Here is a 26,254-nt window from a genome sequence, read left to right as displayed (position 1 = left end):
CATAATCAAAAGTTTGCCCAGAAGATGGTGCTTGTGTCAGTCGAGGTACAATCAGAAATTTGAAGATGGAAAATTTAATATAAAAAATTATTAGCCAGTAAAGGGAGACTAACTGGCAAAGAAGTATGCTAAGGAATACAGTGAAGATAAATGAAGAAAATGACTGCTACCTCTGAGATTGAGGGAAGAGAATAAAAGAAGAATTAAGCGCCTAGAAGATGCGCTCCCCCATTTTCCCCATTCTCCCAATGCTAAGATTCCAATCTTGGAGAGGGCAAGTCTACCACAGGAACACACAGACTACTACTGACAAAACTTCCCAGAGTGCTGGGCCATAGCTGGTCTGAAGGAACAGGCTACCGGATGGTGGAGCAACTTGATGTGAAGTGTGGTGTTCTGGAGCTGAGGTCACAACAAAGACTCCCAAGGCTCTGGAAAAACTTGCTAGATGGTGCAGTTGTATTGAGCTGTTTCACAAGAACAGTGTCCTGGGTGGCTAGAAAACTCACTGGAGGATGAGTTGGAATTGGTCCACAGGAGCAATTCATGAGGTGCTGGAAAAACTTTCCAGATAGTGCAAGTGAGCTGGAGCTGGTCCAAAGGAATGGGCCCCTGGGTAGGCCAAGAAATTCACTAGTGCATATGGGTAGAGTGGGAGTTGTCTGCTAGGACTACTGAAGTGAGTCTTACTGGCCTCCAGCACGCCAACAGGCAGTCATGCTGGGGAAGAAAGAACACCCCAAGACAAGGAAGAGAAGTCCTTCCTCTTGTTATAGTCTTGCAGCATCACTCCAGCAACCTCTGTTAGCATAGCTTCTATTCCACTATCTGGCAAAGGAGAAATGTTTACAGCACCAGTATACAAAGAAAGGCAAAGAAGAATCGTTTGGAGCTGAGAGGCAATAAATTGATAACTGTTACAGGGCTTGTTGGGGGGCTAGTGTGTTTAGTTACTTCTCTTCTACTTGGACTTTGGTAATAAAAACCCTGTTATATTTTTAAGACTACTTCATTTTGAGTGTTGCTAATGGGTCAGGGCATAGCTTATAGGATGCTTCAGATTCTTTTAGGCTCACCTCGTTTTTGGTCTCTCACCCCTTGTCCACCTGAGCCACCCTGGTTGTGACTGACACTGTGTATGGCTGCTTGTTTCCCTAGAAACTCCCCTATAGACCAAATTCACTTACACAGAAACATAGTGGAGTTACTCATCTTTGGGGCAAATTTTGAGTAATGAAGGACAGCAGAGGAGAGAGAACTAGAAAATCAATTACTTCTCCGTGTCTCCCTCCAATGGACTCTTCCAAGGACATCAGCTGGATCTTTTTAGGAAGGAATAGAGCTTGGAAATAAATTAACTTAAATTTTCTTTGCATTATTCCTTGCAACGTTTTATGTTAGTATCACTCTCATTGCCTGGGCCCCCTAAGCATCAACACGTTAATATATAAATCTTTCCTTTAGGTTTTTGTTTGCTTGTTTTTAAACTTACTTGGTTGGAGACTATCTGTACCAGGAGTAATTCTAGAAAATCCATACACAAGATAATAGTTTGGATTTTAATCATAAACTTGTTTGAAAGCAATAGGGGCCTCGTTGCTATTGGTAAGTGAGGTAGTAATTCTCCTTCACAGGAAGTGGCGTTATACTTCTTCCTTTCTTTTTTTGGATGAGAAATATTCATCCTGAGCTAAGATCCATGCTAATCTTCTTCTATTTTTTTAGTATGTGGGCTGCTAGCACAGAATGACCAATAACAGGAAGGTGTAATGTCTGCGCACAAGAACCAAACCACACCGCTGAAGTGGAGTGTGCTGAGCTTAATCATTAGGCCATGGGGGCTGGCCCAGCACTTGTACTTTTTCTTATGATTAATTGGTATGCAAATACATAGACTTTAAGATTTTGAGGGATCAAGCAACCATAAGACTTATTACGGGGAGGAGCAAAGATAATTCTGAATATCGTGGACTAGATTCACTTGTTTTGATGTTATTTGAGAGCTTACAATAGTAACATGACAAATTTCCAGGATTGGATATTGATGCCAAAATACCTGAACAGCTGTTGTGGTCCTCCAATTCGTCTGGAGTCTTAAGAAGGTTGGGTGATAAATTTGAGCTTGGAACAAAATCTATCTTACAGATGGTTCAATTTGTTCATGGATCCATTCTATGATTGGGTTCCTGATACATATTTAATTACACACATACACACCTATATATACAATTAGAATCTATCAGCAGCTACCAGTATAATTACATATATTCCTTGACCCATGAATTAGGATTATAATAAGAAGAGCAAAATGAAGATACAACAATACTATCTAATGACTACCTACTACCCTGCCACGTTATCCTTATGATAGAAAACAAGAGACAGTGTGTTCCTGAATGACTGCAGAAATTAGAGCTGCTATCAAATACTTGAAAGATGCAGAAAAGTGGTCTCCTTTCAATTCATCTATCTGGCCTCTTAATAGAACAGATAGATCCTGGTAGAAATCAGTGGGCTGCTATAAACTTAACAAGGGTATAGCCTTTATTGAAGCTATCCTGCTGCTGTGGTGTATTTACAGTACAGAGCAACACTGTCTCTAGCATTTAGTTTGTGCCAATTCCTGTCTTTGAAATTTACATTAAAGTCAGTTCACTCTTATATAGTAAGGACAATCGTATATTTCTATGATATTGCCTCAGGGCCATGATAATTCTCTTGCTCTTAATTAAAATATTATCTACAGGAAACTTGGTCATGATCACCTTCTGAAAAACATCATTCTGGTCTTCTCTAATTATGATACATTTGAGACCAGCTTTGACTAGGTACAAAAGGAATGTGCTAACTACATGAACATGTAGCTCAAATTTCAGGTCACTTAGCTTTGCTTACATTCTCCCTAAATACAGACAAAGATCTTCTGATGACCTGTGACCAACCGAAGGAAGAGGGAAGGAATTTCGTCCAAATCCCATTTCATGATGAATTGATGTTCTAAGTTGGCATTAATTAGAAATGAGTTGCAGACATACTGTGGCCATATCAGGGTAATTCCACAGTACAGAAATGGAAGAAAATTCTTCTGGAAGGTAGAGTTGCAATCGGTAAACCTTGTACTCCACTTTCTATAGAAGAAAAGGAGCCTGGAACTCATCTGCACTAACTTGTGTGCAGAGCTGAATATGGACAATATATGGACAATTTCTTAGTCACCTGGCAAGAACAAACAAGGCTGGTGTCAAGTAGGTCTGACAGTGGGTTATGTAGATGGATTTGTGCTAGTGAATCCAAAATACGTGAATCTTTATGCTTCATGGAAAGTTCAAGGGGTAGCAACTACCACCGAGGAGGTTTTTAACCACCAGGTGGAAAAGATGACACATGCTGTGAAAATTAGGTAGCTTCTCTTCTGTGCCATCTAAGTAATTTTACAGTGGACCCCCATGGACAGGGTGGACAGAATGACAAGATGATAACTATGCATTGTTTTAATAAAGTGAAATCCTTCTCATCAAACCATGTAGCTGTTGGCATTCATGAATGCCCAACCTGCCAGTAGGAAGGAAAGATGCTGGGCCTTGATATTGCAAAGAGACGCCTGCCTGCTAACTGAAGGCTGGTCAACTACATTAGACTCCTTGCACCTTGAAGGGTGCATCTATTCATCTTTCCCAGAAATAATACATATTCCAGACAGAAGGATGCCTTCTCTGACTGTGGTGTCTCTATAACGTCATTGTCTGAAGGCTTACGGAATACTTGATCCACGAATGTGTTATCAAAAGCAACGATGATTCAGACCAAGAGGCACATTTTATACAAAGAGTGGAGCAATGGGATTAGGATCGTGGATATCACTAATATTACCGTATGACCTATCGCTCAGAAACAACCAGACTGATAGAAGAGTTGCAGGCATATGGAAGTTGTAGGGGAAACACCTTATTGAGTTATGTTGCTGCCTTCTGGGAAGCACAAAGTGCACTGAACCATTTGCCAACGTGTGGTAACATGTTCCAATAGCTAGATTAAATGGACCACAGAGCCAAGGGATTTAAGCAGCATAACCCATCTGACCATCACACCCACTGAGTCACTTGAACTTTTGTTTCTCTTCCCTTCAGATTTAAATTCTGCCAGGAAAGATGTCCTAGTTTTCAAGGAGAAAATACTTCCACCAGGGGACACATTAACGATGATGCTGAACTAGAAGCCACAACTAATACTTGTCCACTTAGGGCTTCTCATGCCATTTGAAGTGTTGACCAATGGTGAAGCAAACCTAGAATGGGTAGTGATGTGATGAAGGGAGTTTCAACAGAGGAGATGTCACCAACTAATTGCCTGGAGGAACTCAAGGTTGGGTTTGGAAGCATTTAACTGTTTTTCCAAATTGTGTTTTTCCTTTTGGTGTGTTAAGGAGATGCAGTCACCAACCAACAGGAAACAGACCAAGCCTCACCACAAGAGCAATGCCCGTGACCTTTGCCTTATGTCTAATGCTAAGGTCTCTCCAGGAGGAGCTTAGGCCTTATTACCCTCACCTGCAGTGTACGTGGAAGCATGTTTTCCAACTGAGCCTGCGCAAGTGAATACCCACCTCTCCCTTTTGAATATTCATTCCCCGTCTGAAATAAATGTTCCTGCTTCCCTTTGTTCAGTGATGCCATGACTCTGGAAATGATTCCACATGGTCTCCTATTTCTGCAAATATACCTTCTGTTGTGAGACAACTCCTTCTGGTGGAGGGTCTTATTTAACTTGCCAGGAGGCCAACCCACTTTGATTTCGGTAACAGAGGCTACAGCTTTTATTTGACTATTTTTAATTAATGTTCTTTCTTAAGTGTTCTAGGAGATTGAGATTGGTCTGCACATAGATTCTGCCTGATTTAACTTGTCTTTCACAATTTGTAAAGAAATGTTCCAAAAGTGGCATCTCATTTTGCAGTATGGAAACCAGACATGGCAGAAGGACACAATTGGATCGGAATGCCACAAGGAATGGACTGATATACATGAGACACACCTTCTGCATTGCATCATATTTTCTAACCCTTCCTGTCTCCTGAGCCCTTGACCTATGCTCAATTCCAGGAGATCCCATAGGGACCAACTCTGCATAGGTCTTTAAGGGTCTGTCTTCTAAGGCCAATATCCAAAGTCCTTGGCTCCTCCAATTAATTCTGAACTCATTTTTCAGAGTAGGGGACTAAAATACTGCAGCAGGTGCCAAAGGGACCAAGTAACACTCCTCAGAAGTATGAAATTTATTCCTTGTAGGGCAAACTATGACCAATGGGCACAGACCAATTCAACAGAGTGTCAGCAGAGAAATTTCCTCTCCATGCTCTCCTCTAATAGACTATTCTAGACCATAGAGTACAATAGTTTTAATAGAGACTGTCCAGAGCCATCTCACATGCGTCAGTGACCAGTCATTGCTCTTCATGAAGTGGCCTCCAGCTTAAAAACACATCACCATGTATTTGCTTCTGTTTTTTCCCTGCCTCATAACACTTTCTCCTCACTCTCTCTGCCCTGGATTGCCCCCAGTTAGGTATTACCACTCAGGGTTTTTCTCACATTCTGGTTTCTAAAGAACATGGACTAAGACACAAGAAAATATATTTGATGGAGTGAATCCTTTCACAATGAATATGTATATCAAATCATCACATTGTGCACTTCAAATGCCTTACAGTTTTATGTGTCAATTATGCCACAATGAAAAATAATTTAAAAAAATAACCTCAAAACTTGTGGCTAAAACTACAACCTTTAATTAATTTGCTTTATTAAGAAGACAAGGGGAGAGTTAGTATAAAGAGGTAAATCCTATTCTTTCTATAGTAGAAGCCAAAAAATAGTGTCTAAAATTAAAAAATCAAGGTGAGGCAGTATAAACGTGCTATTTATGAATATGGAAGTAAATACTAGAAGAAAGTTCTAAAAGATTTGGTAGTGGGACCATGTTGTGGAGAGGAGTAGGGAAAAGGATTTTGGTTTTTGCCATAAGCCATACAGTATTGTCTGACTTTTAAAACTATATTCACCTATTTCTTTGCCTTAAAAAGAAAAGAGTGGGAATCATTAAAAAATTCTTTTTTTCATTTCTTAAATTATTAATAAAGAACCCATCTTTATGATAAACTCATATAGAATAAGTATAGGTTTAACCTAAACTGAATGCAACTAGAGTGTAAATATTCAGTGATATCTTATCTTTCAAAATAAGCTTACAGCCTGGGGCTTTACCTTGAATCTAATCTATGCTGAATAAAACATATTAAGACTTACCACTGGGAAAAGTGTAACTCTTTAAAATACTTACACTAAGTTGGCCTGGTTGAATAAATTGTATCACCCTGGTCTCATTTATTTAGAAACTTTGTTTTATTGGTTTATACCACACACACACACACACACATGCACGCAGCCAACATGCACACAACATGGATACATGCAAATGGATTCCAGATTGCCCCTAGTATTTCTGCTCTGCAGATATTCTACTATACGGCACACAGCTGTTGTAGGGTCATTGTCAACCATTGAGAATAGTAGTCTTTCACGTAGATGTATTTTCCACGTGATACCACCCTAGTCTTGTATTCGATAAAATGAGTAAGAGTAACTCTCTGCTCTTGACCTTCATATGTGCTGTGAACTTTTAGAAAGAAAAGTACTCTAAGATGTATTTATCATTATCTCCATTATTATTCAAAAATGGTGTGATTGACAGAGCCACTTCCCAAGTTATTTTTTTCCTTCAATCACTAGTTCTCATTCTTGACCCAGAGGCAACATGCTATGCAAAGTGAGGTAGTTAAAAGGGAAGAGTACCTCTTTCTGAATATAGTAATTCTCCCATGGAGCATCTCAGAAAGCCAAAAACTTCTTTGTTATTGCAGGTGCCTCTGAGGGGATTATGAATTATTGCTTTACTTAAGGAAGGCAATAAGCGGTGGGAAGACTTTCCTGAATTTGTTATGAGACTTCAGGGACAACTGTGGCTTGGGTGTATTATTTATATTCAGGCAAGTGATGTCACACTACAGCAAAATAATTGGTTAAAAAAAATAAACTTTCAACGTGCCAGCCCGGTGGCATAACAGTAAATTTTGCGCCCTCTGCTTCAGCGGCTCGGGGTTCACCGGTTCAGATCCCAGGCACAGACCTATGCACCGCTTGGCAAGCCATGCTGTGGCAGGCACCCCACATATAAAGTAGAAGAAGATGGACACAGATGTTAGTTCAGGGCCAGTCTTCCTCAGCAAAAAGAGGAGGATTAGCTACCAACATTAGCTCAAAAAAGAAAATTTTTCCAGGCTGGCCCTGTGGCCCATTGGCTGGGTTCATGTGCTCGCCCTGTTTCTGCAGCCCAGGCTTTTGCCAATTCAGATCCTGGGCACAGACCTAGCACTGTGCATCAAGCTGTGCTGAGGCGGTCTCCCATATGCACATAACTAGAAGGACCCACAACTAAAATATACAACTATGTCCTGGGGGGCTTTGGGGAGAAGAAGAAAAAACGAAAATAAATAAAATAAAATAAAATCTTAAAAACTTTCAAAGATTCTTGAATTCGGTGATAGTGCAATCTAAATTTTATTGATGAATAAAATCCTAAAAGAATGGAAGCTTATGTCTCAAGGTTATTTCTCGCAATCTCCTTACCTGTTATGTCATTTTGCATTTGCCTGCTCTTTTCCAGTGACAGTGAGCTCGCTGCTTCACGATGAAAAATGCTCCTTTTAGAATATGTGTCAACAGGGATTTGCCTATGAAAAGGAAAAGAAAAATATTTAGAAATCTCTAATATAAACGCAATGAAATCTCATTACTTCAGCCCAAGTAGAGGAAGCATCATAATAATCTGAAATGTAGATTATTTTTAAAGAAAGCGTTCCAGTCGTTCCCAGGGTGTCCAGCTAATGTACAAATCCTGCCCAGTAGAAATCCTGCCAAACCTTATTTAATGCACAAATAGTGCTCATTTTTAATTATAATTGGTATGCAAATTGTTGCTTCTAATTTAATCGAAAAGAGATTGTTTCCTTAAGTCGAACATTTTGTCCCTCATATCTTGTTTACATTATTAATTTACTTACCAAATCCCTTTTTCTAATAAATAGTGCAAGGATATGCTCTACGCCAGGGCTTGTCCGAATCAGCACGCAGTCAGCTTAAAGTTATCCATGAGAAACAACTGAAAACATTCTTAACTTTTATTTGTGGATCATGAGCCCGTTTTTTGGATGCTATTATTGATTAAATTTGTTGGCTTGGTTTCATCGATTTGTATGTATTTGAAAGGTTTATTTTATAAACTAAGCAAAACAATTGTAACAAAAAACTTTACAAAAATTTTGTCATATCAAACCATGAAATTCAGGGGTGAGATATTTGAATAAGTTTTTGCTTTTACTGGAAACGTATACACCCTCACAAAGATAGGAAGCTGAAGTATTTCCAAAAGTTCCTAGGAAATTAAATGCTATTACCACTTGCTTGTTCCTTATAATGTATAATATTCATATATTCATGTGCATTATTTTAGCAGCTATTTTTGTATTTTTCATTAGAAAATATAAAAAACTGGTATTAATAAATTCTTTTTACTTAAGCTTAAACTGGCATGCTGTGCTTTGTATTAGTTTATTTTTTTAATTTAAGACAATATATTGTTTTACAATCTGAAGAAGAAATATTCCTCACCTCTTTACTCTCAGAATTTTTCTTCTAAACATTTGCATAAATTCTTATTGTACCCATTATTGTGTAATTGGTTTTGTTCATTTAAGATATTAGTAGTTTTATAACATCAAAAGCCTGATTGTAATGAATTGTGTATAAATCAAATTGTCACGTACTCAAATTTTTGAGATTTAGATTGCTACTACATCAGTATTGTAAAAATATTCCATGAACATATCCTTTCATGTACAGAACTATTAGAGAATAATTCCAGAAACAATTTCTTTTATTACAATGGAATTTATTTTTTCATATGCCATTTTTCTCTAGAAACATTACTAATTTCAATGGAGACATGAAGAGGACACCACTTTTATGCATACTCTTTCTAACCAGATGTTTGACAAAATCATAACTTACACAAATGTATCTAATAGTGTAATTTTCATTTACTTGAATACAAATGATTTTAGAATTTTTCTGTTCTTTCCATCCCTATTGGTCATTCGTACTGAGTCTTTTTTGACTCTTCTTTCTTTCCCTTTGTCTATTACTCATTATATTTATGAGAAATTTCTCTTTGCATATTAACGTAGAATCTCTTCTATATATCACATATCGTGCATATTGTCCACACTTTTTATTACAAAGTTTTATTATTTTAAATTTATTTGTGAAGCTATATAGATCTCTCTTTCATTTAGCATTTCTGCACTTGATATTGTATTTGAAAGCCATGCTATATCCCAAGGTTAAAAAGAAGTAACATTGTTATTGTGACTATTTTGAGTATAATTTCTTCAATACATTTCCCTGACCCCTATAATCACATTCCCTCTCTCCATTCATTCTGGAACTTCAATTATATATATAAAACTTTGTATATATTAAAACCCCTTGATTGCCCAGGATCTCTCCATTTTATTTTTAGATTATTTTTCATTAATATACTTTATTTTTTAGAGCAGTTTTAGGTTTGCAGAAATATCGAGCAGAAAGTAGAGAGAGTTGCCATATGCCCTCTGTCTCCACACACACACCATCTCCCTGACTATCACCTCCTGCACCACGATGGTATGTTTGTTACAATTCACGAGCCCACCTTGACGCAGCATTGTCACCCAAAGTCCAGAGTTTGCATTAGGGTTCACTCTTGGTGGTGTAATTCTATGGGATTGGACAAATGAATAATGACATATATCTACCACTGGAGTACCACACAGAATAACTACACTGCCCCAAAACCCCTCTGTGCTCTGCCTTGTCACTTTTCCCTCTCCCCTACCCAACTTTTTTATCTTTTTACTGTCTTCATGATTTTGCCTTTTTGGCAATGTCATGTAGTTGGAATCATACATCTACAGCCTTTTCAGATTAGCTTCTTTCACTTCATAATATGCATCTAAGTTTCTTCCATGTCTTTTCAAGGCTTGATAGATCATTTCTTTTTAGTGCTGAATAACATTCCATTGTCTGGAGGTACCACAGTTTTATTTATCCATTCACCTACTGAGGGATATTTTATTTGCTTCCAAGTTTTGGCATTTACACATAAAAGCTTCTATAAACATCTGTGTACAAGTTTTTGTGTGGACAAAAATTCTCAATTGCTTTGGGTAAATACCAAGAAGCACAATTACTAGATCGTATGGTAAGAGTATGTTTAGTTTTGCAAGAAATTGACAAAGTGTCTTCCAAAATGGCTGTACCATTTTGTATATCCACAAGCAAAGAATGAGAGTTCCTGTTCCTTCATATCCACGTCAGCATTTGGTGTTAGTGTTTTGGAGTTTGGCCATTCTAATAGACATGTAGTCTTATCTCATTGTGGTTTTAATTTCCATTTCCCTAATGATATACGACATTGAGCATGTTTTCAATTGCTTACATGTCATCTGTTTATCTTCTTTGGTGAGGTGTCTGTTCAGGACTTTTGCCCTTTTTTAAATTGGGCCATTCATTTTCTTATTGTTGATTTTTTTTTTTTTAAGATTTTATTTTTTCCTTTTTCTCCCCAAAGCCCCCCGGTACATAGTTGTGTATTCTTCGTTGTGGGTTCTTCTAGTTGTGGCATGTGGGACGCTGCCTCAGCGTGGTCTGATGAGCAGTGCCATGTCAGCGCCCAGGATTCGAACCAACGAAACACTGGGCCGCCTGCAGTGGAGTGCGCGAACTTAACCACTCGGCCACGGGACCAGCCCCTCTTATTGTTGATTTTTTTAAAAAATGTATTTAATTGTTTATTGAGGTAACGTTGCTTTATAACATAAATTTCAAGTGTGCATCATTATATTTTGATTTCTGTGTAGACTACATTGTGTTCACCACCCAAAGTCTGATTGCCATCTGTTGCTTTACTCATGTACATTTTACTCTTTTGCCCTCCCTCCTTCCCCTCTTCCCCTCTGGTAACCACAAATCTATTTTGTGTGTCTATGTGTTTGTTTGCTCTTGTTTTTATCTTCTACATATGAGTGAAATCCTATGGTATTTTGCTTTGTCCATCTCACCTATTTCCCTTGGCATAATGCCCTCAAGGGCCATACAGGTTGTTGCAAATGGGAAGATTTCATCTTTTTATGGCTGAGTAGTATTCCATTGTGTATATATACCACCTCTTCTTTGTCCATCATCTGTTGATGGACACTTAGGTTATTTCCAAGTCTTAGCTGTTGTGAATAATGCTGCTATGATCATGGGAGTGCATATGTCTTTTCACATTAGTGTTTTTGTGTTTTTTGGATAAATACCCAGAAGTTGTGTAGCTGGATCATATGGTAGTTCTAGTCTTAATTTTTTGAAGAATCTCCATACCGTTTTCCTTAATAACTATACCAGTTTACATTCCTACCAGCAATGTGTGAATGTTGCCTTTCTTCCATATCCTCCCCAACTCTTGTTATTTCTTGTCTGTTTAATAATTGCCATTCTGATGACCTTGAGGTGATATTTCATTGTGGTTTTGGCTTGTGTTTCCCTAATGATTAGTGATGTTGAACATCTTTTCATGTGCCTGTTGGCCATCTGTATACCTTCTTTGGAAAAATTTCTGTCCAGATCTTTTGCCCATTTTTTAATTGGGTTGTTGGTTTTCTTGTTGTTGAGATGTATGTGTTCTTTGTATTTTTTGATATTAACCCCTTATCAGATATATATTTTGGAAATATTTTCTCCCAATTGCTTCTTAATGTTGACTTTTAAGACTTCTTTGTATATTTTTGTTAATAGTACTCTATTAAATGTGTCTTTTGCAAATATTTTCTCCTATACTGTGACATATTTTCTTAACCTCTTGATAGTGTCTTTAACATAGCAGAAATTTTTAATTTTAATTGTTTACCTTATCAATTCTTTTTTCCATGGATCATCTCTTTGGTGTTGTATCTATAAAGTCACCATCATACCAAGGGTCATCTAGATTTTCTATGTTATCTTCTAGAAATTGTATGATTTTTGTTTTACATTTAGACTTGTTCTCCACTCTGAGTTAATTTTTGTGAAGGGTGTAAGGTCTGTGTTAAGATTCATTCCTTTGTCTGTGGCTGTCCAGTTGTTCCAGCATCATTTGTTGAGAAGATAATCTTTGCATCATTTAGTGCATTTGTTCCTTTGTCAAAGATTGGTTGACCATACCTAAGTAAGTCTACTTCTAGGATCTCTGTTCTGTTCCATTGGTCTCTTGTCTATTCTTTTGCCAATACACACTGTCTTCCTTACTGTAGCTTTATAGTAAATCTTGAAGGCAGGTAGTATCAGTCCTCCCACTTTGCTCTTCACTTTCAATATTGTGTTGGCTCATGGGTCTTTGGCTCTCAATATAAACTTTAGAATCAGTTTGTCAATATCAAAAAAGAAAACTTGCTGGGGGTTTGATTGAGATTGTATTGAATGCATAGAACAATTTGGGAAGAATTGAAATCTTGACAATATTGAGCCTTTCTATCTGTGAACATAAACTATCTCTCCATTGTTTAATTCTTTGATATTGTTCATCACAGTTTTACGGTTTTCTTCACATAGATCTTGTGCATATTCTGTTAGATTTCTACGTAAGTATTTAATTTTGAGGGATGCTAATATTAACAGTATGTTGACAAAAATAATCCGTAACCAATCTATAAATCAAAATTGGGGTGAGTTTATGAGCCAGATCTGAGGGCTAGCCTGGGGCCTTCTTTTCCCAAGGAAGGAAGGGCACCAAAGTAGTGGGGTGTATAGAGTGGTTATACACCCTCAAGGGGCATGTTTCACATATGATTGGAATGTCCCTTTTACAACAGTCACGAGATTGGCATTCACACAGCAATTGATGAACACAGCAGGTAGCTTGTCTGTGGTCTCTAGCTGGGTGATCACAGCAGGTTAGCAATCAATCCCTGGCCTAGGTGGAGATGCTTATCCTTAAGGTAATGCCAATGTGAGGGAAGTTACATCTTTCTTTATCTTAAAGGACATTGTTCTTGTCTTTGGGACATAGTAAATACTTAAAGCAGATATACAATGCATGCTTAGTGGCCACTCAGACCCTTTTGGAAAAACAAGGTCAGGCCAAATTATTTTTACACCAAATGGCTTCCTCATATACTCCAATATATCCTATTGCTTGTATTATCATATAAATCAGGTATTAGGTTTTAATTTCAAATTCTACTCGTTCATTGCCAGTAGTTTTAAATCTTTTTAGTGTAGGGCTAAAGAATTTCTAAAGTCAAGTCTGTCAAGAGCTCTGCTGAGCTAAGAGAGAGAGGGCTGAGCTGCCAGGCGTCAGAATAGCAACAAGCTGAAAATGAAAGTGTTAAGCCTTTCATCACTCACTGTGCTTAAAGCAAGAGAAAGCCCCAGCTCCCCTCTTCCATTTCCTCCCATGGAAAGGCACACAGGTTGAAGATCAAATGGATCAACACGGAAGTGAGGATGATCGTACTGTTGATGGAGCCCCAAACAAAATTCTCTGGCAATTTTATGGACCCTGGGGTCAGGGGAGGAGCTCACGGGGAGAGGACTAGCAGTGGAAAAGCACTGGATACTGAGTAAGAGTCGGGAAAAGTGTCTTCAAGGTTTGCCCCTCCTCTCTCCATAAGGAAGCCTCAGCAAATGTGCCCAAAGAAGATCTCTGCCCAAAGCCTCAGATGGAGAGACCTACGAATGAAGGCACAGGGGCTAAGAATGCAACTATGCAAACAGCATGACTGGCCAATGAAACCTTAGTTCTTGACTGCAACTCCCTTCAGAGACTGCGATGCATTGGCTGTGCACTAAGTCTGGTGTGGGGAGGGTAGCTTTCCTCCATCTGACCCGCCAGTTGATGCCTTTATAATTGCTGTTATTGAGCCTGAAAGATCACCTATAGGTTTTCAACCAGGAGCTGAACTCCTCAATGACTTTCCTAGTTTCTAAAACAAATACCTTTGGTATTTAGAAAATCAGTTTGTTTTACCTGTCCATACCTTAAATGTCCCCAAGCACTGTACAATCTGTGTTAACTTTGTTCTACTTTCAACCCTGTTGCATCCACTTTCTGCTGGGACCTGTGTTGTCTTGTCCTGGATATTTTCAGTCCACCTCTCAGCAAGGACAGTGGGGAATAATCACCCATATTTATTGGACCCTGCCTTTCCACTTCCTATTGCAATAGTAAATACCCTGCTCTAGCTGCTGCAGCAGCCGTGTCCTCCAATATCTGCTTCCTTAGCTCAGGGGGAATGTAAGGACCTTGGGTTTGATCTCCCATGCACCCTGAGCAACTCTCTGAAAATTGCTCCAAGGCAGAGAGCCAGAGTGAAGATAAGGCTTACTTTGTGTGTTTTGCTTTTCTCCGGGATTGCCGTCCTCTGCTGTCTATTGTCCAATACCTGAAAATAGTTGCTACACTTACTTTGTCTAGTTTTGTGGTTCTGTACAGCAGGATGAGAAACGCAGTATCAGCAATTCATCACTGAGCAGTAACAAAGGTATCTCTATGCCATGATTATATTTTTGCACTGAAATTTGCCTATAGTTTGTCAAAATCGGGTTATCTGAAGAACAAAGAGAAAAGCAAAATTGTAATAGACAAATATTTGGCAATTTTGCTATAAACTTCCTAAGAAATACAACAAAATATTATTATTTACTCCAATTCAGGAATAAATATTTAATACCAAATTAAAGGTATAACCACTAAACCTGCAAATGGTAAAATAAAATAATGATTTTTTTCTAGAAAAATCTAACGGGTAAATGCTCTGGCCATGAAATCAAATAAATGAATGAAAAATAACATGCTGGCTGGCATAATTATAGTTGACATCTTAAAATTTTAAAAAATGGAAATATTAAAAAAACTACTTAGGAAATATAACTGGTTAAAGGAATTTTTACCAAAAAACAGTCTCTCTTAAATCTTGTCAATAATTATGTAATTAAAATTAAAATGTATTCACAATCAAAAAACACATTTTGAGGAGAAATTGTGGTGTCATATTTTCAGTAAGCATGGCTAAGTCAAAATGGCAAACAAAACGAGAAATCCATTTAACTAACATAAAAATAATCTCGCTTGAAAATTTAATAGCCTCTACCTAAAAAATTTCTTGGTAAATTGCTTTTTGATGCTACTTATTTTAAAATTATATAATTTTTTTTTTTTTAGGGATTGGCACCTGAGCTAACAACTGTTGCCAATCTTCTTTTTTTTTCCTTCTTCTTCTCCCCAAAGCCCCCCAGGACATAGCTGTATCTTCTTGTTCTGAGTGCCTCTGGTTGTGCTATGTGGGACATTGCCTCAGCATGGTCTGATGAGTGGTACCATATCCGCACCCAGGATCCGAACCTGCCAAATACTGGGTCACTGAAGCAGAGTGCGTGAACTTAAGCACTCAGCCATGGGGCCTGCCCTATAATTTTTTCTTCATATGTGGATTCATATTTTTCTCCCTTTTTCTGAGTTGGCTTTGGAAATGTATAATTTTCTAGCAAGTATTACCTCTGTTTTTATTACTTATTGGCACACAAGTTAGGTGTGAATTGATCTTATGATTTAAAAAATCTCTATATTTGTAATTGCGTCTCACTCATTTTTTATATCTTGTAAATATTTATGTTTGTTCTCTATGTGCTTAGTTAGCCTTTCCACAGTGTAGTTGTATAAATGATTTTTACATTTATTGATTGATTTCAAACTTTTTCAGATCACTAATGTGGTAATCTATGTTTTATAATTATTATTTATTTTCTTTTGCTTTCTTTGTTTCATATAAGGCTTGCTTATCTTTATTTACAAGTTTAATTAACCAGTGAGGTAATTTTTTTTTAAGTTTAGTTAAATTATGTTTATATTCTTTGTTTCAATAAAAAATACAAAGAGTTAACTTATTTTTATAATCTTTAATAATAGAATGATATAGAGCTATCCGTTTTCATCTCAGTCCATCTTTTTCCATTATTTTCTGCATTTTCAAATTTGTGTCTCTAATTTTCACTGTTTTTAAGTAATTTTCTTATTAGCGTAGATTGATGATCAAAGCTAGGACCTATTGTCAGTGTGGGGACTTCAAGTTACCTCTCTGTAAATCCAATTCTTTGTAATAAAATGTGTTTACAGTGTACCTACTTCATCAGCCCAGCCAATACCATGGTGTTTTTCCCCTGCATGCAGAAGAATATTGGTCAAGGAGAGAGCCATGGGGGCTGTAGTCCCAACTCTAGCATTCAGGATTCAGGATGCTTTGATGCTGGTGTGGACACAGTATGAGAGAAAGACTTGAGAAAATGACAGCTCCAATTGCAGCCAGGCCAGTATAAGAAAGAGACAGAGATTCAAAATGTCACAGTCACACTTGAGTAGCAACTTCCTGTCTGGATTCACAAATCAGATGCTAGTCCTCCTCTATCAGTGAACAAAGGATGGAGAAAAAGAGGAAGGCCGTCCTCCAATCAGTTCCCTGAGGGAAGCCTATCTATTTTTTGAGCCCCTATTCTGTTGGATTGCAAGAGTAATAGGCAAGAAGTTACTTACAGATTTGGCACATATTATTCAAATTTACTGTGTGGTTAATTATTTTTGTTTTTTAAAAATTTATTAATTTGGATAGCCTGGTGGTTTTAGCTTGAGTACCGATACCCCACTTATTTTTTGGACCTGACAAATTTATTCACGATGTTAATGCAACAGCATCCTCTCTTCAATTTGTTTACTGTTTAAACTAAGGGAAGCCTGGACCAATTATACTATGTTTGGACCATGAGTGCCCTGCAATTTCTACTGATATTAGCATTAGTAACATGTATGTATATGTGTTTTAAAGTACCTACAACTCTTGAATCATTTTATTTTTAGTTCTGCTGGAACTAAAATTATAAGGTAACATAAGAGGGAATTCATAAAGAAAAGGTAAAATGTTTTGTGGTGGTTGTTCTTGAAGTTGGTTCTTGTGGTATCTAAGTGGAAACTCTTTTGGGGAGGGCTGTTAGGTGTGTTTTTGTAGGGTCTGTATTTTAGGATTACCCTCATATATCCAACCTATTGCTGGGAGTTGGATTATTAACTCTAAGGGAGAATTCTTAGAGTTTAGGTGCATAATCACCATAGTTGAAACCACGAAAGGGTGAATGGAATTGTCAAATGGCAAGAATGTAAAGAAGAGTAAATGTTTGTGGACATTTATATATTTTGGGAAGTGCAAATAAAAAGTGCTGTCAGCGAAGGGAATATAAAGGTGAATTATGGAAGTGGGAGAAAAACTAGGTATACTGTACACTGTATTAAACTTGAGTGAGGAGAATGAGAGAGAGAGAGTGAGGGAGAGAAGGACAGAGAGAGAGAAAGAGAGAGGGAGAGAGAAACAGAGATGCTGTCAAGTGGACAAAGGGAGCGTAAATGAAAAAAAGTTGGGTATGAAACCTGAGTCATCACTGATGCCCAGTGAAAGTGAAATTTCAATGACATAGTGGTTATTGAATCTAGATTATTAACTATTGTAGAATATCCTGAAAGGAATTTAAACTATAATATAAACAATAATATTATTGTACCCAGGTTTCCTCTATGAAAAGACATTTAAATTTAATTTAAATTTAAAATGAAAAATTTAAATAATTACTAGCTTTATGTTTTGGAAAATTTTCAGACAGTTTTAGGATATTATAATGTAAAATATTTTAGTGCTCATGGGGACAAAGAATCAGCATCTGTGTGAGTTATGAACAACAGAGAACATATATGTTTGTGTGGTTGTCTTTGTTCTTACAAAAGAACTTTTGCAAATTTGTCACCCCCTTTTTGCTCTCAACATGGATTAGCTCCCGAGGACATTGAGGCTGATCGCTTTGTCTCCCTCATGGTTGTGCTAGCTTCGATCCTTTCTACAGAAAAGTTTTCAGCTCTGCTCGTTCTGCTGACATTTTCATACATCGCCATCCTACAGCAGATGGCTGAGGATTCTAATCAAGAGATTTTGCACAAATCAACAAAACTCTCTGGCCAGAATCTGTAGTTTATTGAGAAAAAAAAGTCCAGAACCATATGTTCCAGTATCCTGCATGCTACTTTCATAGGAAGTTTGCACATCATTTAATCATCCTGTTTCATATTACGGTATAATCCTTCACTGTGTCAGCAGCTCTGTGCTTAATGCAGCTTAAGTCAGTAAGCTTTGTATTAAAGAACTGCATAGGTTTTTAAATACAATATTATATCTCTTCCTTCCAACTATGCCTCAATATGTCCTTAATAAAGGGACATACGTATATGGCTTTCAAGTTTTATCCCTAGCATGGATTTAAGATAAATGTATCCCAGATGTATTATTCCCAAGGCATAATATACAATAAAATGTTTTTAATAAGCAACTGCATGATTCAGGTCAAATTCTAATGTCAGTTGAACTGTAGCCGATTACAGTTTTTCTTGTAATCAAGACTAGGGCCTAAACATGTATATTTTAAGAGTCCAACAGCAGCTTTAAATGAATTTGACTTTCTGAGCAATAGACTTAAATGAAGCTAAAATGTGTATCTATGATTATAGCTTCATTTGCATGTAATGTTATATAATTGCTGCATTGCGATGAGACAGGGTTATTATATAGCAAATTGTATGTAATAGATTATGTCTGCTTAAATAGCTCCAACACTTGTTTTTTAAATGACCTTAAATAGAGGTCAATTCCAAAGCATTTATACATTGAGACTTGCATTTGAACCTGTTTTCCTCTTACACATCTTAACAATAAAGCACAAATTAACTACATACTATCAAAGATACACATAAGTCTCAATCTATAGACAATCTAAAGTTATAACCCCATTGCATTCCTAGAAGTTGCATCACGATTTAGTTCCTGTAAAATGGATGATGGCTTTCCCATAAAGACAATTACAAAATTGCAGGAGTTTGCATTCCTCACAAATTTTTCTATATAAAATCATAGATGGGATCAATAACATGCTCTTAAAGCAAAGAAACAGCAACTATAGTTTTGCAAGCATCTGGAATAGTGAAATTTGGTATAAGTTCCATGAATGGCCATAATATATTACAAACTTCACTTATAGAGAGTTTCCAGTGTCCTTTATAATGTACATAAAGAAAAAAACACTCTACGCTTCTATCATAAATTTGATCCATCAGGTACACAGGTTATGATAAATATTAAAATGCAATTGATTATGGTTTTGTTCTCCTATAGAAATTCTTTATAAAATTATTTGCCCATGTGAAAATAAATGCTGCTCAAGGAAGTTTGAACTGATTTCCGTTTTCCTCTAGGTAAATTTTCTTCTACATGGCAGAGGCATTTGAAATCTTCCAGCTGACCTTAAACTTACTTCAAGGTTCTCCAAAGGGTTTAGTAAATATTTTATGATTGGTCATAATGGCTTCATTCCTCTCCTTCGAAAAATAGTTACAGATAAAGAAAAATCCAATACATCTTTTTCTCCAAATTCACCTTCTTTATTTAGTTAAAACTTTTATTAAGGCTACTATAAGAAAAAATGCAGGTCTTATAACTGCTGTTAAAAAGAAACCTTATGTATTGCTTTGCATATTTCTTTATATAAATCTGTGTATATGTAGTTAGAAGCAATAAAAACATTGAGTTATTCAGAAATTTTCAAGATATAATCTCTCTTCACAGATACACACACATACAATTAAAAATGTTATGTTACATTTTCCACCTTTCATCAGAAAAAGTTGGAGAGAAAGTCAGGGAAAATTGAGATACACGCTAATTAGGCATCAGTAAAGATGGAGAGCGAGAGGAAATAAAGAGATATAATTGCAGATTGCAAGTTTTATTCTCCTATAGGCAGAGATCCACCATTTTCTCTTTTTTGCAGTCACATGATTGGCTAAGAGCTTCTTAAATATCTTTGTAATGCCTCACTGTTTTTTTTTAAGCGGAGACAAGAATCACTAGATATGAAGGAAAAATGTCTTACATGAAAGTCCAAGAACAAATCAATAGTCAGACAAAATAGCTTGAAGGAAGCAGAGAACATCAACAGAAAGATGAACACTGGGTGTGGAGCAATGGGATTATTTATATTCTCAGACCCCAGGTAGGTCAAGTGCAAAAAATATAGAGGACAAGACAATGATGGTGAGAAAAGGAACAATCAGAAAATGAGAGATATCTGTGAAATGAAAAATATTATAAAGATTAAAATTTAACCAGAAGGTTTGGAAAATAAACTCATGCCCCAATTTCCCAGAAAGCAAAGCAAAAAAACAAAAAGTGGAAAATTTCAGAGAAATTATATTAATGGGCTGGCCTGGTGGCACAGCAGTTAAGTGTGCACATTCTGCTTCAGCGGCCTTGGGTTCACTGGTTCGGATCTGGGGTGCAGACATGGCACCGATTGGCAAGCCATGCTGTGGTAGGCGTCCCACATATAAAGTAGAGGAAGATGGGCAAAGATGTTAGCTCAGGGCCAGTCTTCCTCAGCAAAATGAGAGATTGGCAGCAGTTAACTCAGGGCTAATCTTCCTCAAAAAAAAGGAATTATATTAAAAAAATTATGATATCAGTCCAGCAAGACCAGCATCTGATTATAAGTGCCAGATGGACAGAATAGAAAATAGAGAGGGAAGAGACTTAAAAAATATTTTTTAAATTGTCATAATTTAGAGATGTAAATTGCTAGGTTGAAATATTCCACCAAATAAAAAGCACAATGGAAGAAAATAAATTCATTTATTTTACTGCAACAGCAAACATTGAGGCAAGAGTTGTGAGGCTAAAGAAGGATTTGAAGGTTAAGGTAAACATTGTGGGTCATTGTTACCTGATCAGTTCATTGGTGTAATAAGACATGAATATAACTAATTATAAAGACGGTCATGGGGAGAAAGGATAGGGTTTTTCAGCCTGAAGAATTTTCTTTTTGGATTTTTTTAAGGCAGGTCTGCCATCAACAAATGTTCTCAGGTTTTTCTTTTACATGTAGAAACACCTTTATTTTGACTTAATTTTTGGAAAACAGCTTTGCTAGGTACAAGATTCTTTGAGATCTGCAAATATGTCATCCCACCACCTGTTGGACTCCATTGTCTTTAATGAGAAGTCAGCTGTTCATCGTACTGTGGTTTCTTTCTATATGATGAGCCATTTTTCTCTTGCTGCTTTCCAGATTTTCTCTTTATCTTTGGCTTTCAACAGTTTAACTATGTGTCTGCGTGTAACTCTCTTTGTGTTTATCCAAATTGCAGTTTGTTGAGATTTTTGGATGCGTGGGTTAATGTTTTTCATAAAATTTAGGAAGTTTTCTACCATTATTCCTTCAAACACTTTTTCTGTTCCTTTCTCTTTTTTCTCTCCTTCTAGTACTCCCATTATGTATCAGTTAATGTACTCAATTGTATCCTACATTTCTCTGGGGCTTTGTTTATTTTCCTTCATTCTTTCTCTCTTGATTCTTCAGATTGTATGATCTCTGTTGATCCATCTCAACTTCATTTATTTTTCCCTTCTGCCAGCTCAGATCTATTGATGAGCCCTTCTAGTGAAATTTTTCGTTTCAGTTATTGGCCTTTCCAACTTCACAATTTTCATTTGGTTCTTTTTAAAAATAATTTTTACTTCTTTATTGATATTATCTATCTGATGAGTCATCTTTATCATTACCTCCCTTTAGTTATTTGAAACATGATTTGCTTTAGTTTTTTGAACATATTTATACTGTTGATTTGAAGTATTTGCTAATTCCAACGTTTAGACCCTTCAAAAGTATTCTCTCTCTCTTTCTCTTACATATGTATGGGTCAGACTTTCCTGTTTCTTTGCATGTCTCAAAATTTCTTTGTTGAAAACTCATTTTATATAATATATTATAGTAACTCTGGAGTCTGGCCCACCCTACCTCTGAGACTAGTTGGTTGGTTTCTTTGTTGAGTGGCTTAGCTAGACAAATTCTGTGAATTCTATTTCCCCTCCTGTGTGCTTACTTTGATGTCTTTGCTCAGGTTTTTTTTCCTTGTTTTCATTTTCGAATCTGGCTCCCTCGGAGTCACTCCTGGATTAGCAGAGCTTAGTGATCCACCACTTATTGGTCAGTAGTTGAGTTTAAGCCCTTTGTATGCATAATATCTTCACCATTTACCATTGGATCTGTGTGTGACCTGTAAATTGATTTCAAAGTTCAGGTACTTTACTAGTTGTCCCATTTTCAGCACCAGGGACTAATAGCTCAGAAGTACCCTTCCCAGTCACACTTGAAAGGGTACAGCCTTAGACATGTAAGTTTTCTGGATAATAGGATGAGTGTGATTTTAGCAGAGCCTTCTTTGTCTCTTTCCTCAATCACTCTTTTAAAATTCTGGCTATCTGCTTTTATTGGTAATACAAAGCTGTTAGCCTCCTTCTAATGTTGGTCACCCAAAGGGTGATGTGATGAGATTGAGGAGAATGAAAAACACCAATTTGCTGCTACTGCCCACCCAAAATAGATTCTTCACAACAGAGAGTTAAGGGAGATAGGAGCTAGTGTTAATCACCCATTGCTAAGTCTGTCCTGACTAGTTCTTTCACAACAGAGACCTGGGAGGGATGGGCTCCATCAGTCCTTGAGTTTGCCCATACCAACCAGAATAGATCCTTTGTAATAGGAAACAGGGAGGGAAGTCCTGCCCCTGCCACAGCCTCTCAGTGTTCTTACCAAGTTTCTGCAGATTTTGTTAAGTAAATGCTTTGCATTTTGTTAAATGTCCTTTGGCCAATTTCCAGAGCTTTAAATTGTTATCTTAGATAATTGTGACTAGATTAATTGATGTTTCTGTGGGGGATAGGATTCACCAAATTCATCAAATGGTCATTCCAATAGTCTACCTTCCATGATAGGGGATTTGAGGAAAGAGAAGGAAATATGGATTTGTCAAAGTGAGTAACAAGAGACAGAAATTCCAGGGACATGTAAGTGGACAATAAGGCCCATAAGGAAGAGCTTCAGTTTGGAGACAATGAAGTTTTAGTGAAACAATGTCAGAAATAATAGATTTCATTTGCTAGGAATGATCTATACTCTGTATGAAAGGATGTATCTATAGGATAGGCAGATTAATTTTTTATTTGAAAGGCAATAAATCTACCAGAAAATTTTTAGGAAAAGAAAATAATGGTCAATAGAAATGTAAACAAATTAATGAACTAAGGGACTAACCTCCATAAGAAAGAACACAAATTAAGAAGGGTGTTGAAAGATTGAGAGGGAATAAAGTTGTCAAGATATATGTGATCTCAGCAATCTCCATGTAATTATTTTGGAGGAATCCAAGCTTATGGTCAAAGGTATTCCAGATGTAAAGTGATTCTCAGTTAATGAGAAATTTATGACACATCCTTCAGAGTAGCAACTGCTACTGTAATTTCAAGACACATGTCCTTTTACATGATGTCATCAAGCAATTATGCAGCTAAGTTTTGTTCGAATGATTTTCCATAGGTATTAAATTATCCATGGACCTTAATGGTCACTATTTCCTTCTTGCCACAGCTCCACCTTATCTTTAGTTCACATTGTCTCTTCCTTCTCTCACATGTCAGTCTTACAATACCAAATTACTGTATACTATAATCAGGCAATTTGCAAGAAAGGACTGTGCTTGCCTGTCAGTTGTCAACTTTGCATGTCAATTACTCACTTTGAAGGTCTCCTCTGCATTGCATTGCAGAGAGGATCCCGACACTACATTTACAGGGTCCCCTTTCATTCTATGGTTCTGGACGAGAATTTGCCACTGAGAATAACTCAGAAAATATTTGGAAGTTGGGAAGACTTTTCTTGAGAGGCCACAGCCCTAGCCCAGTGGCTTCTCGATCTTCTTTGTAAGCACTACTCTTGTAACATCTATTAAGCTGGTGTTGGAATTTTCCCAACAAATTATGGGGAGCTACTTGAGTGTTTCACAGTGAAATTATCAATGAATATTTCTCACCTTGACCCTCACTCTCCCAGCTGTTTACACATTTGTGTAAATCTAACATTAGATCTATGTTAAACTCCTTTATTTCCATACTACTTAGAACGGCTCTGTGTTCTTGGCCACTCCCAGTAAGTAAGTGATGCTTACTGGCAGGGTCATTGTGTCAAATATGTGTGCCATATTAGCTTAATTATTTCAAGTTGGTAGACTTATTTATTTCTCAGAGCAGGAGACATGGCTGCCAGAAATGATTAGAGCTACGTTTTCAGCCTCTACATCAAGTTTTTAATTAAAGCAAACAACCAAAATAACCTAAGAAAAGTACTTATTTGTTCCAACTTGATCATGTGGAGCACGTAGCAGTTCCCAGCAAGGCTAAATTATGGCAGTGGACATAGAATCAATTTCCTAAAAGAAGGAAATCCTTCCCAACAGAAGGTGGACAGACAAAGCAATACATGGTCGTTAGAACATTTTCTTCTTACATAACACAATTGAAAGGCAAATAAAGTGGTTAAGAGCATGCACTGTGGAACCAGATAGACTAAGTTTGATTTTTATCTTTATACTGTGTTAGCAGTTTTCTTAATTTTTGTACATTAGTTTCTTCATCTGTAAACCAGGGCAAATGATAGTATTCACTTCCTATGTTTGTTGTAAAAAAATGAAAAATATTAACATATGTAGTAGATTGAGAATAGTTCGTGAAGGATAGTAAGAGCACAATAAATCTTAAGCAAAAACTAGGATTTTACTTAAGCTCTTTTTCAATCCAAAGTTTTCTTTAACTTACTCATGACCAATGCAATTGTGAAACCATCACAATAAAATGTGACCTTTTATTTTAGGAAAGCTCAATACTTTGGCTAGATCTTGCTTTACACATGAAGGGACAGTTAAGGCAATTTCAATCCATACGAAGAATATCAGAGTTTCCTGTGACAGCACCCCCTCGCCCCGCCACCATTGGCCTAACGATCATTGGAAATTAAATAGATTCTCAGAAAGCTAGCCGGAAACTTTCTGCAAATACATTGCTGGAACCCTTAAAAAATTCTCCACAAGATGCATCTCAGTCACATAAACCTCTGACATTTTGAACATATTGTCTATTCTAAGATTTAGCCACTTTCTCTTTCTTTCTTTGCATTGTCTAATGTGGGAAAGTTCAAATAGGAAAGAAACTCCAATGCAAAAATTTAACTGACACTCACATTCCTTCTAGGCTTGTCTAAATTTAAACGTGCATAGACAATGCTAACTGCATCACACGATTTATCCCTCTGGTGGCTGGCACATGTTTTTGACTTTGATTTTAAAATATATCTTAATTTCAAAACGTTAAAATAGGAAATACATATCTTCAAATAAAAAGGGACAATAATTTAACAATAATCTTCTTTGGCTTCACATAGGCTGTTTACACTAAGCAAGAATTGTGTGAAAGAGGACAAAGCAGTGAAATGTGAGGATGAGCTTGAGACAAACAACTCTAGAAAAAAATAATTGAAAATCTGAGGAAAAGTTAAAGCCGAAATTGAGTCACACCAAAGAAGAAATGTAAATGATTTCGAGAAACAGCAAATTTAACTAAAATATAACAGGTATAATAAAGTATATATATTCTACTCTTTCTGCTTGCAAAAGGCCGGACCTCCAACCACCATCACGTTGGGGATAAGGGTTTCAACATACAAAGTTTGAGGGGACACAAATATTCAGTGCATAGCATATGTGTGTGTGTCTGTGTATGTGTGTATGAATTGGCATAGAAAAATGTATAAAAGCCTTTACGAAGAACTTTATTATGGTAAAAGTACTGAACGAGAGTTCACATATTTGTCATATGGACCTAAATGATAGATAGACCTTAAGTTCTACAGACTGAATGCTTGTGTCCCTCAAAATTCATGCATTGAAACTCTAATCCTCAATTAGGGAGGGATTAGATTCTGAGACTGGGGTCCTCATGATGGGATTCCTACACTTATAAAACGTGGAGGAGAAAAAAGATCTCTCTCTGCTCTCTACCACGTGAGGACACAAGAAGAAGACAGCTCTCTGCAAACCAGGAAGGGAGCTCTCACCAGAACCCGAGCATCCTGGCCTCCTGATCTCCAACGTCCCAGTCAGTATCCAGACTGTGAGA

Source organism: Equus quagga, chromosome 12 (genome assembly GCF_021613505.1).
Source record: "Equus quagga isolate Etosha38 chromosome 12, UCLA_HA_Equagga_1.0, whole genome shotgun sequence".
Taxonomy (NCBI): domain Eukaryota; kingdom Metazoa; phylum Chordata; class Mammalia; order Perissodactyla; family Equidae; genus Equus; species Equus quagga.
This window is presented reverse-complemented; position numbering follows the sequence as displayed.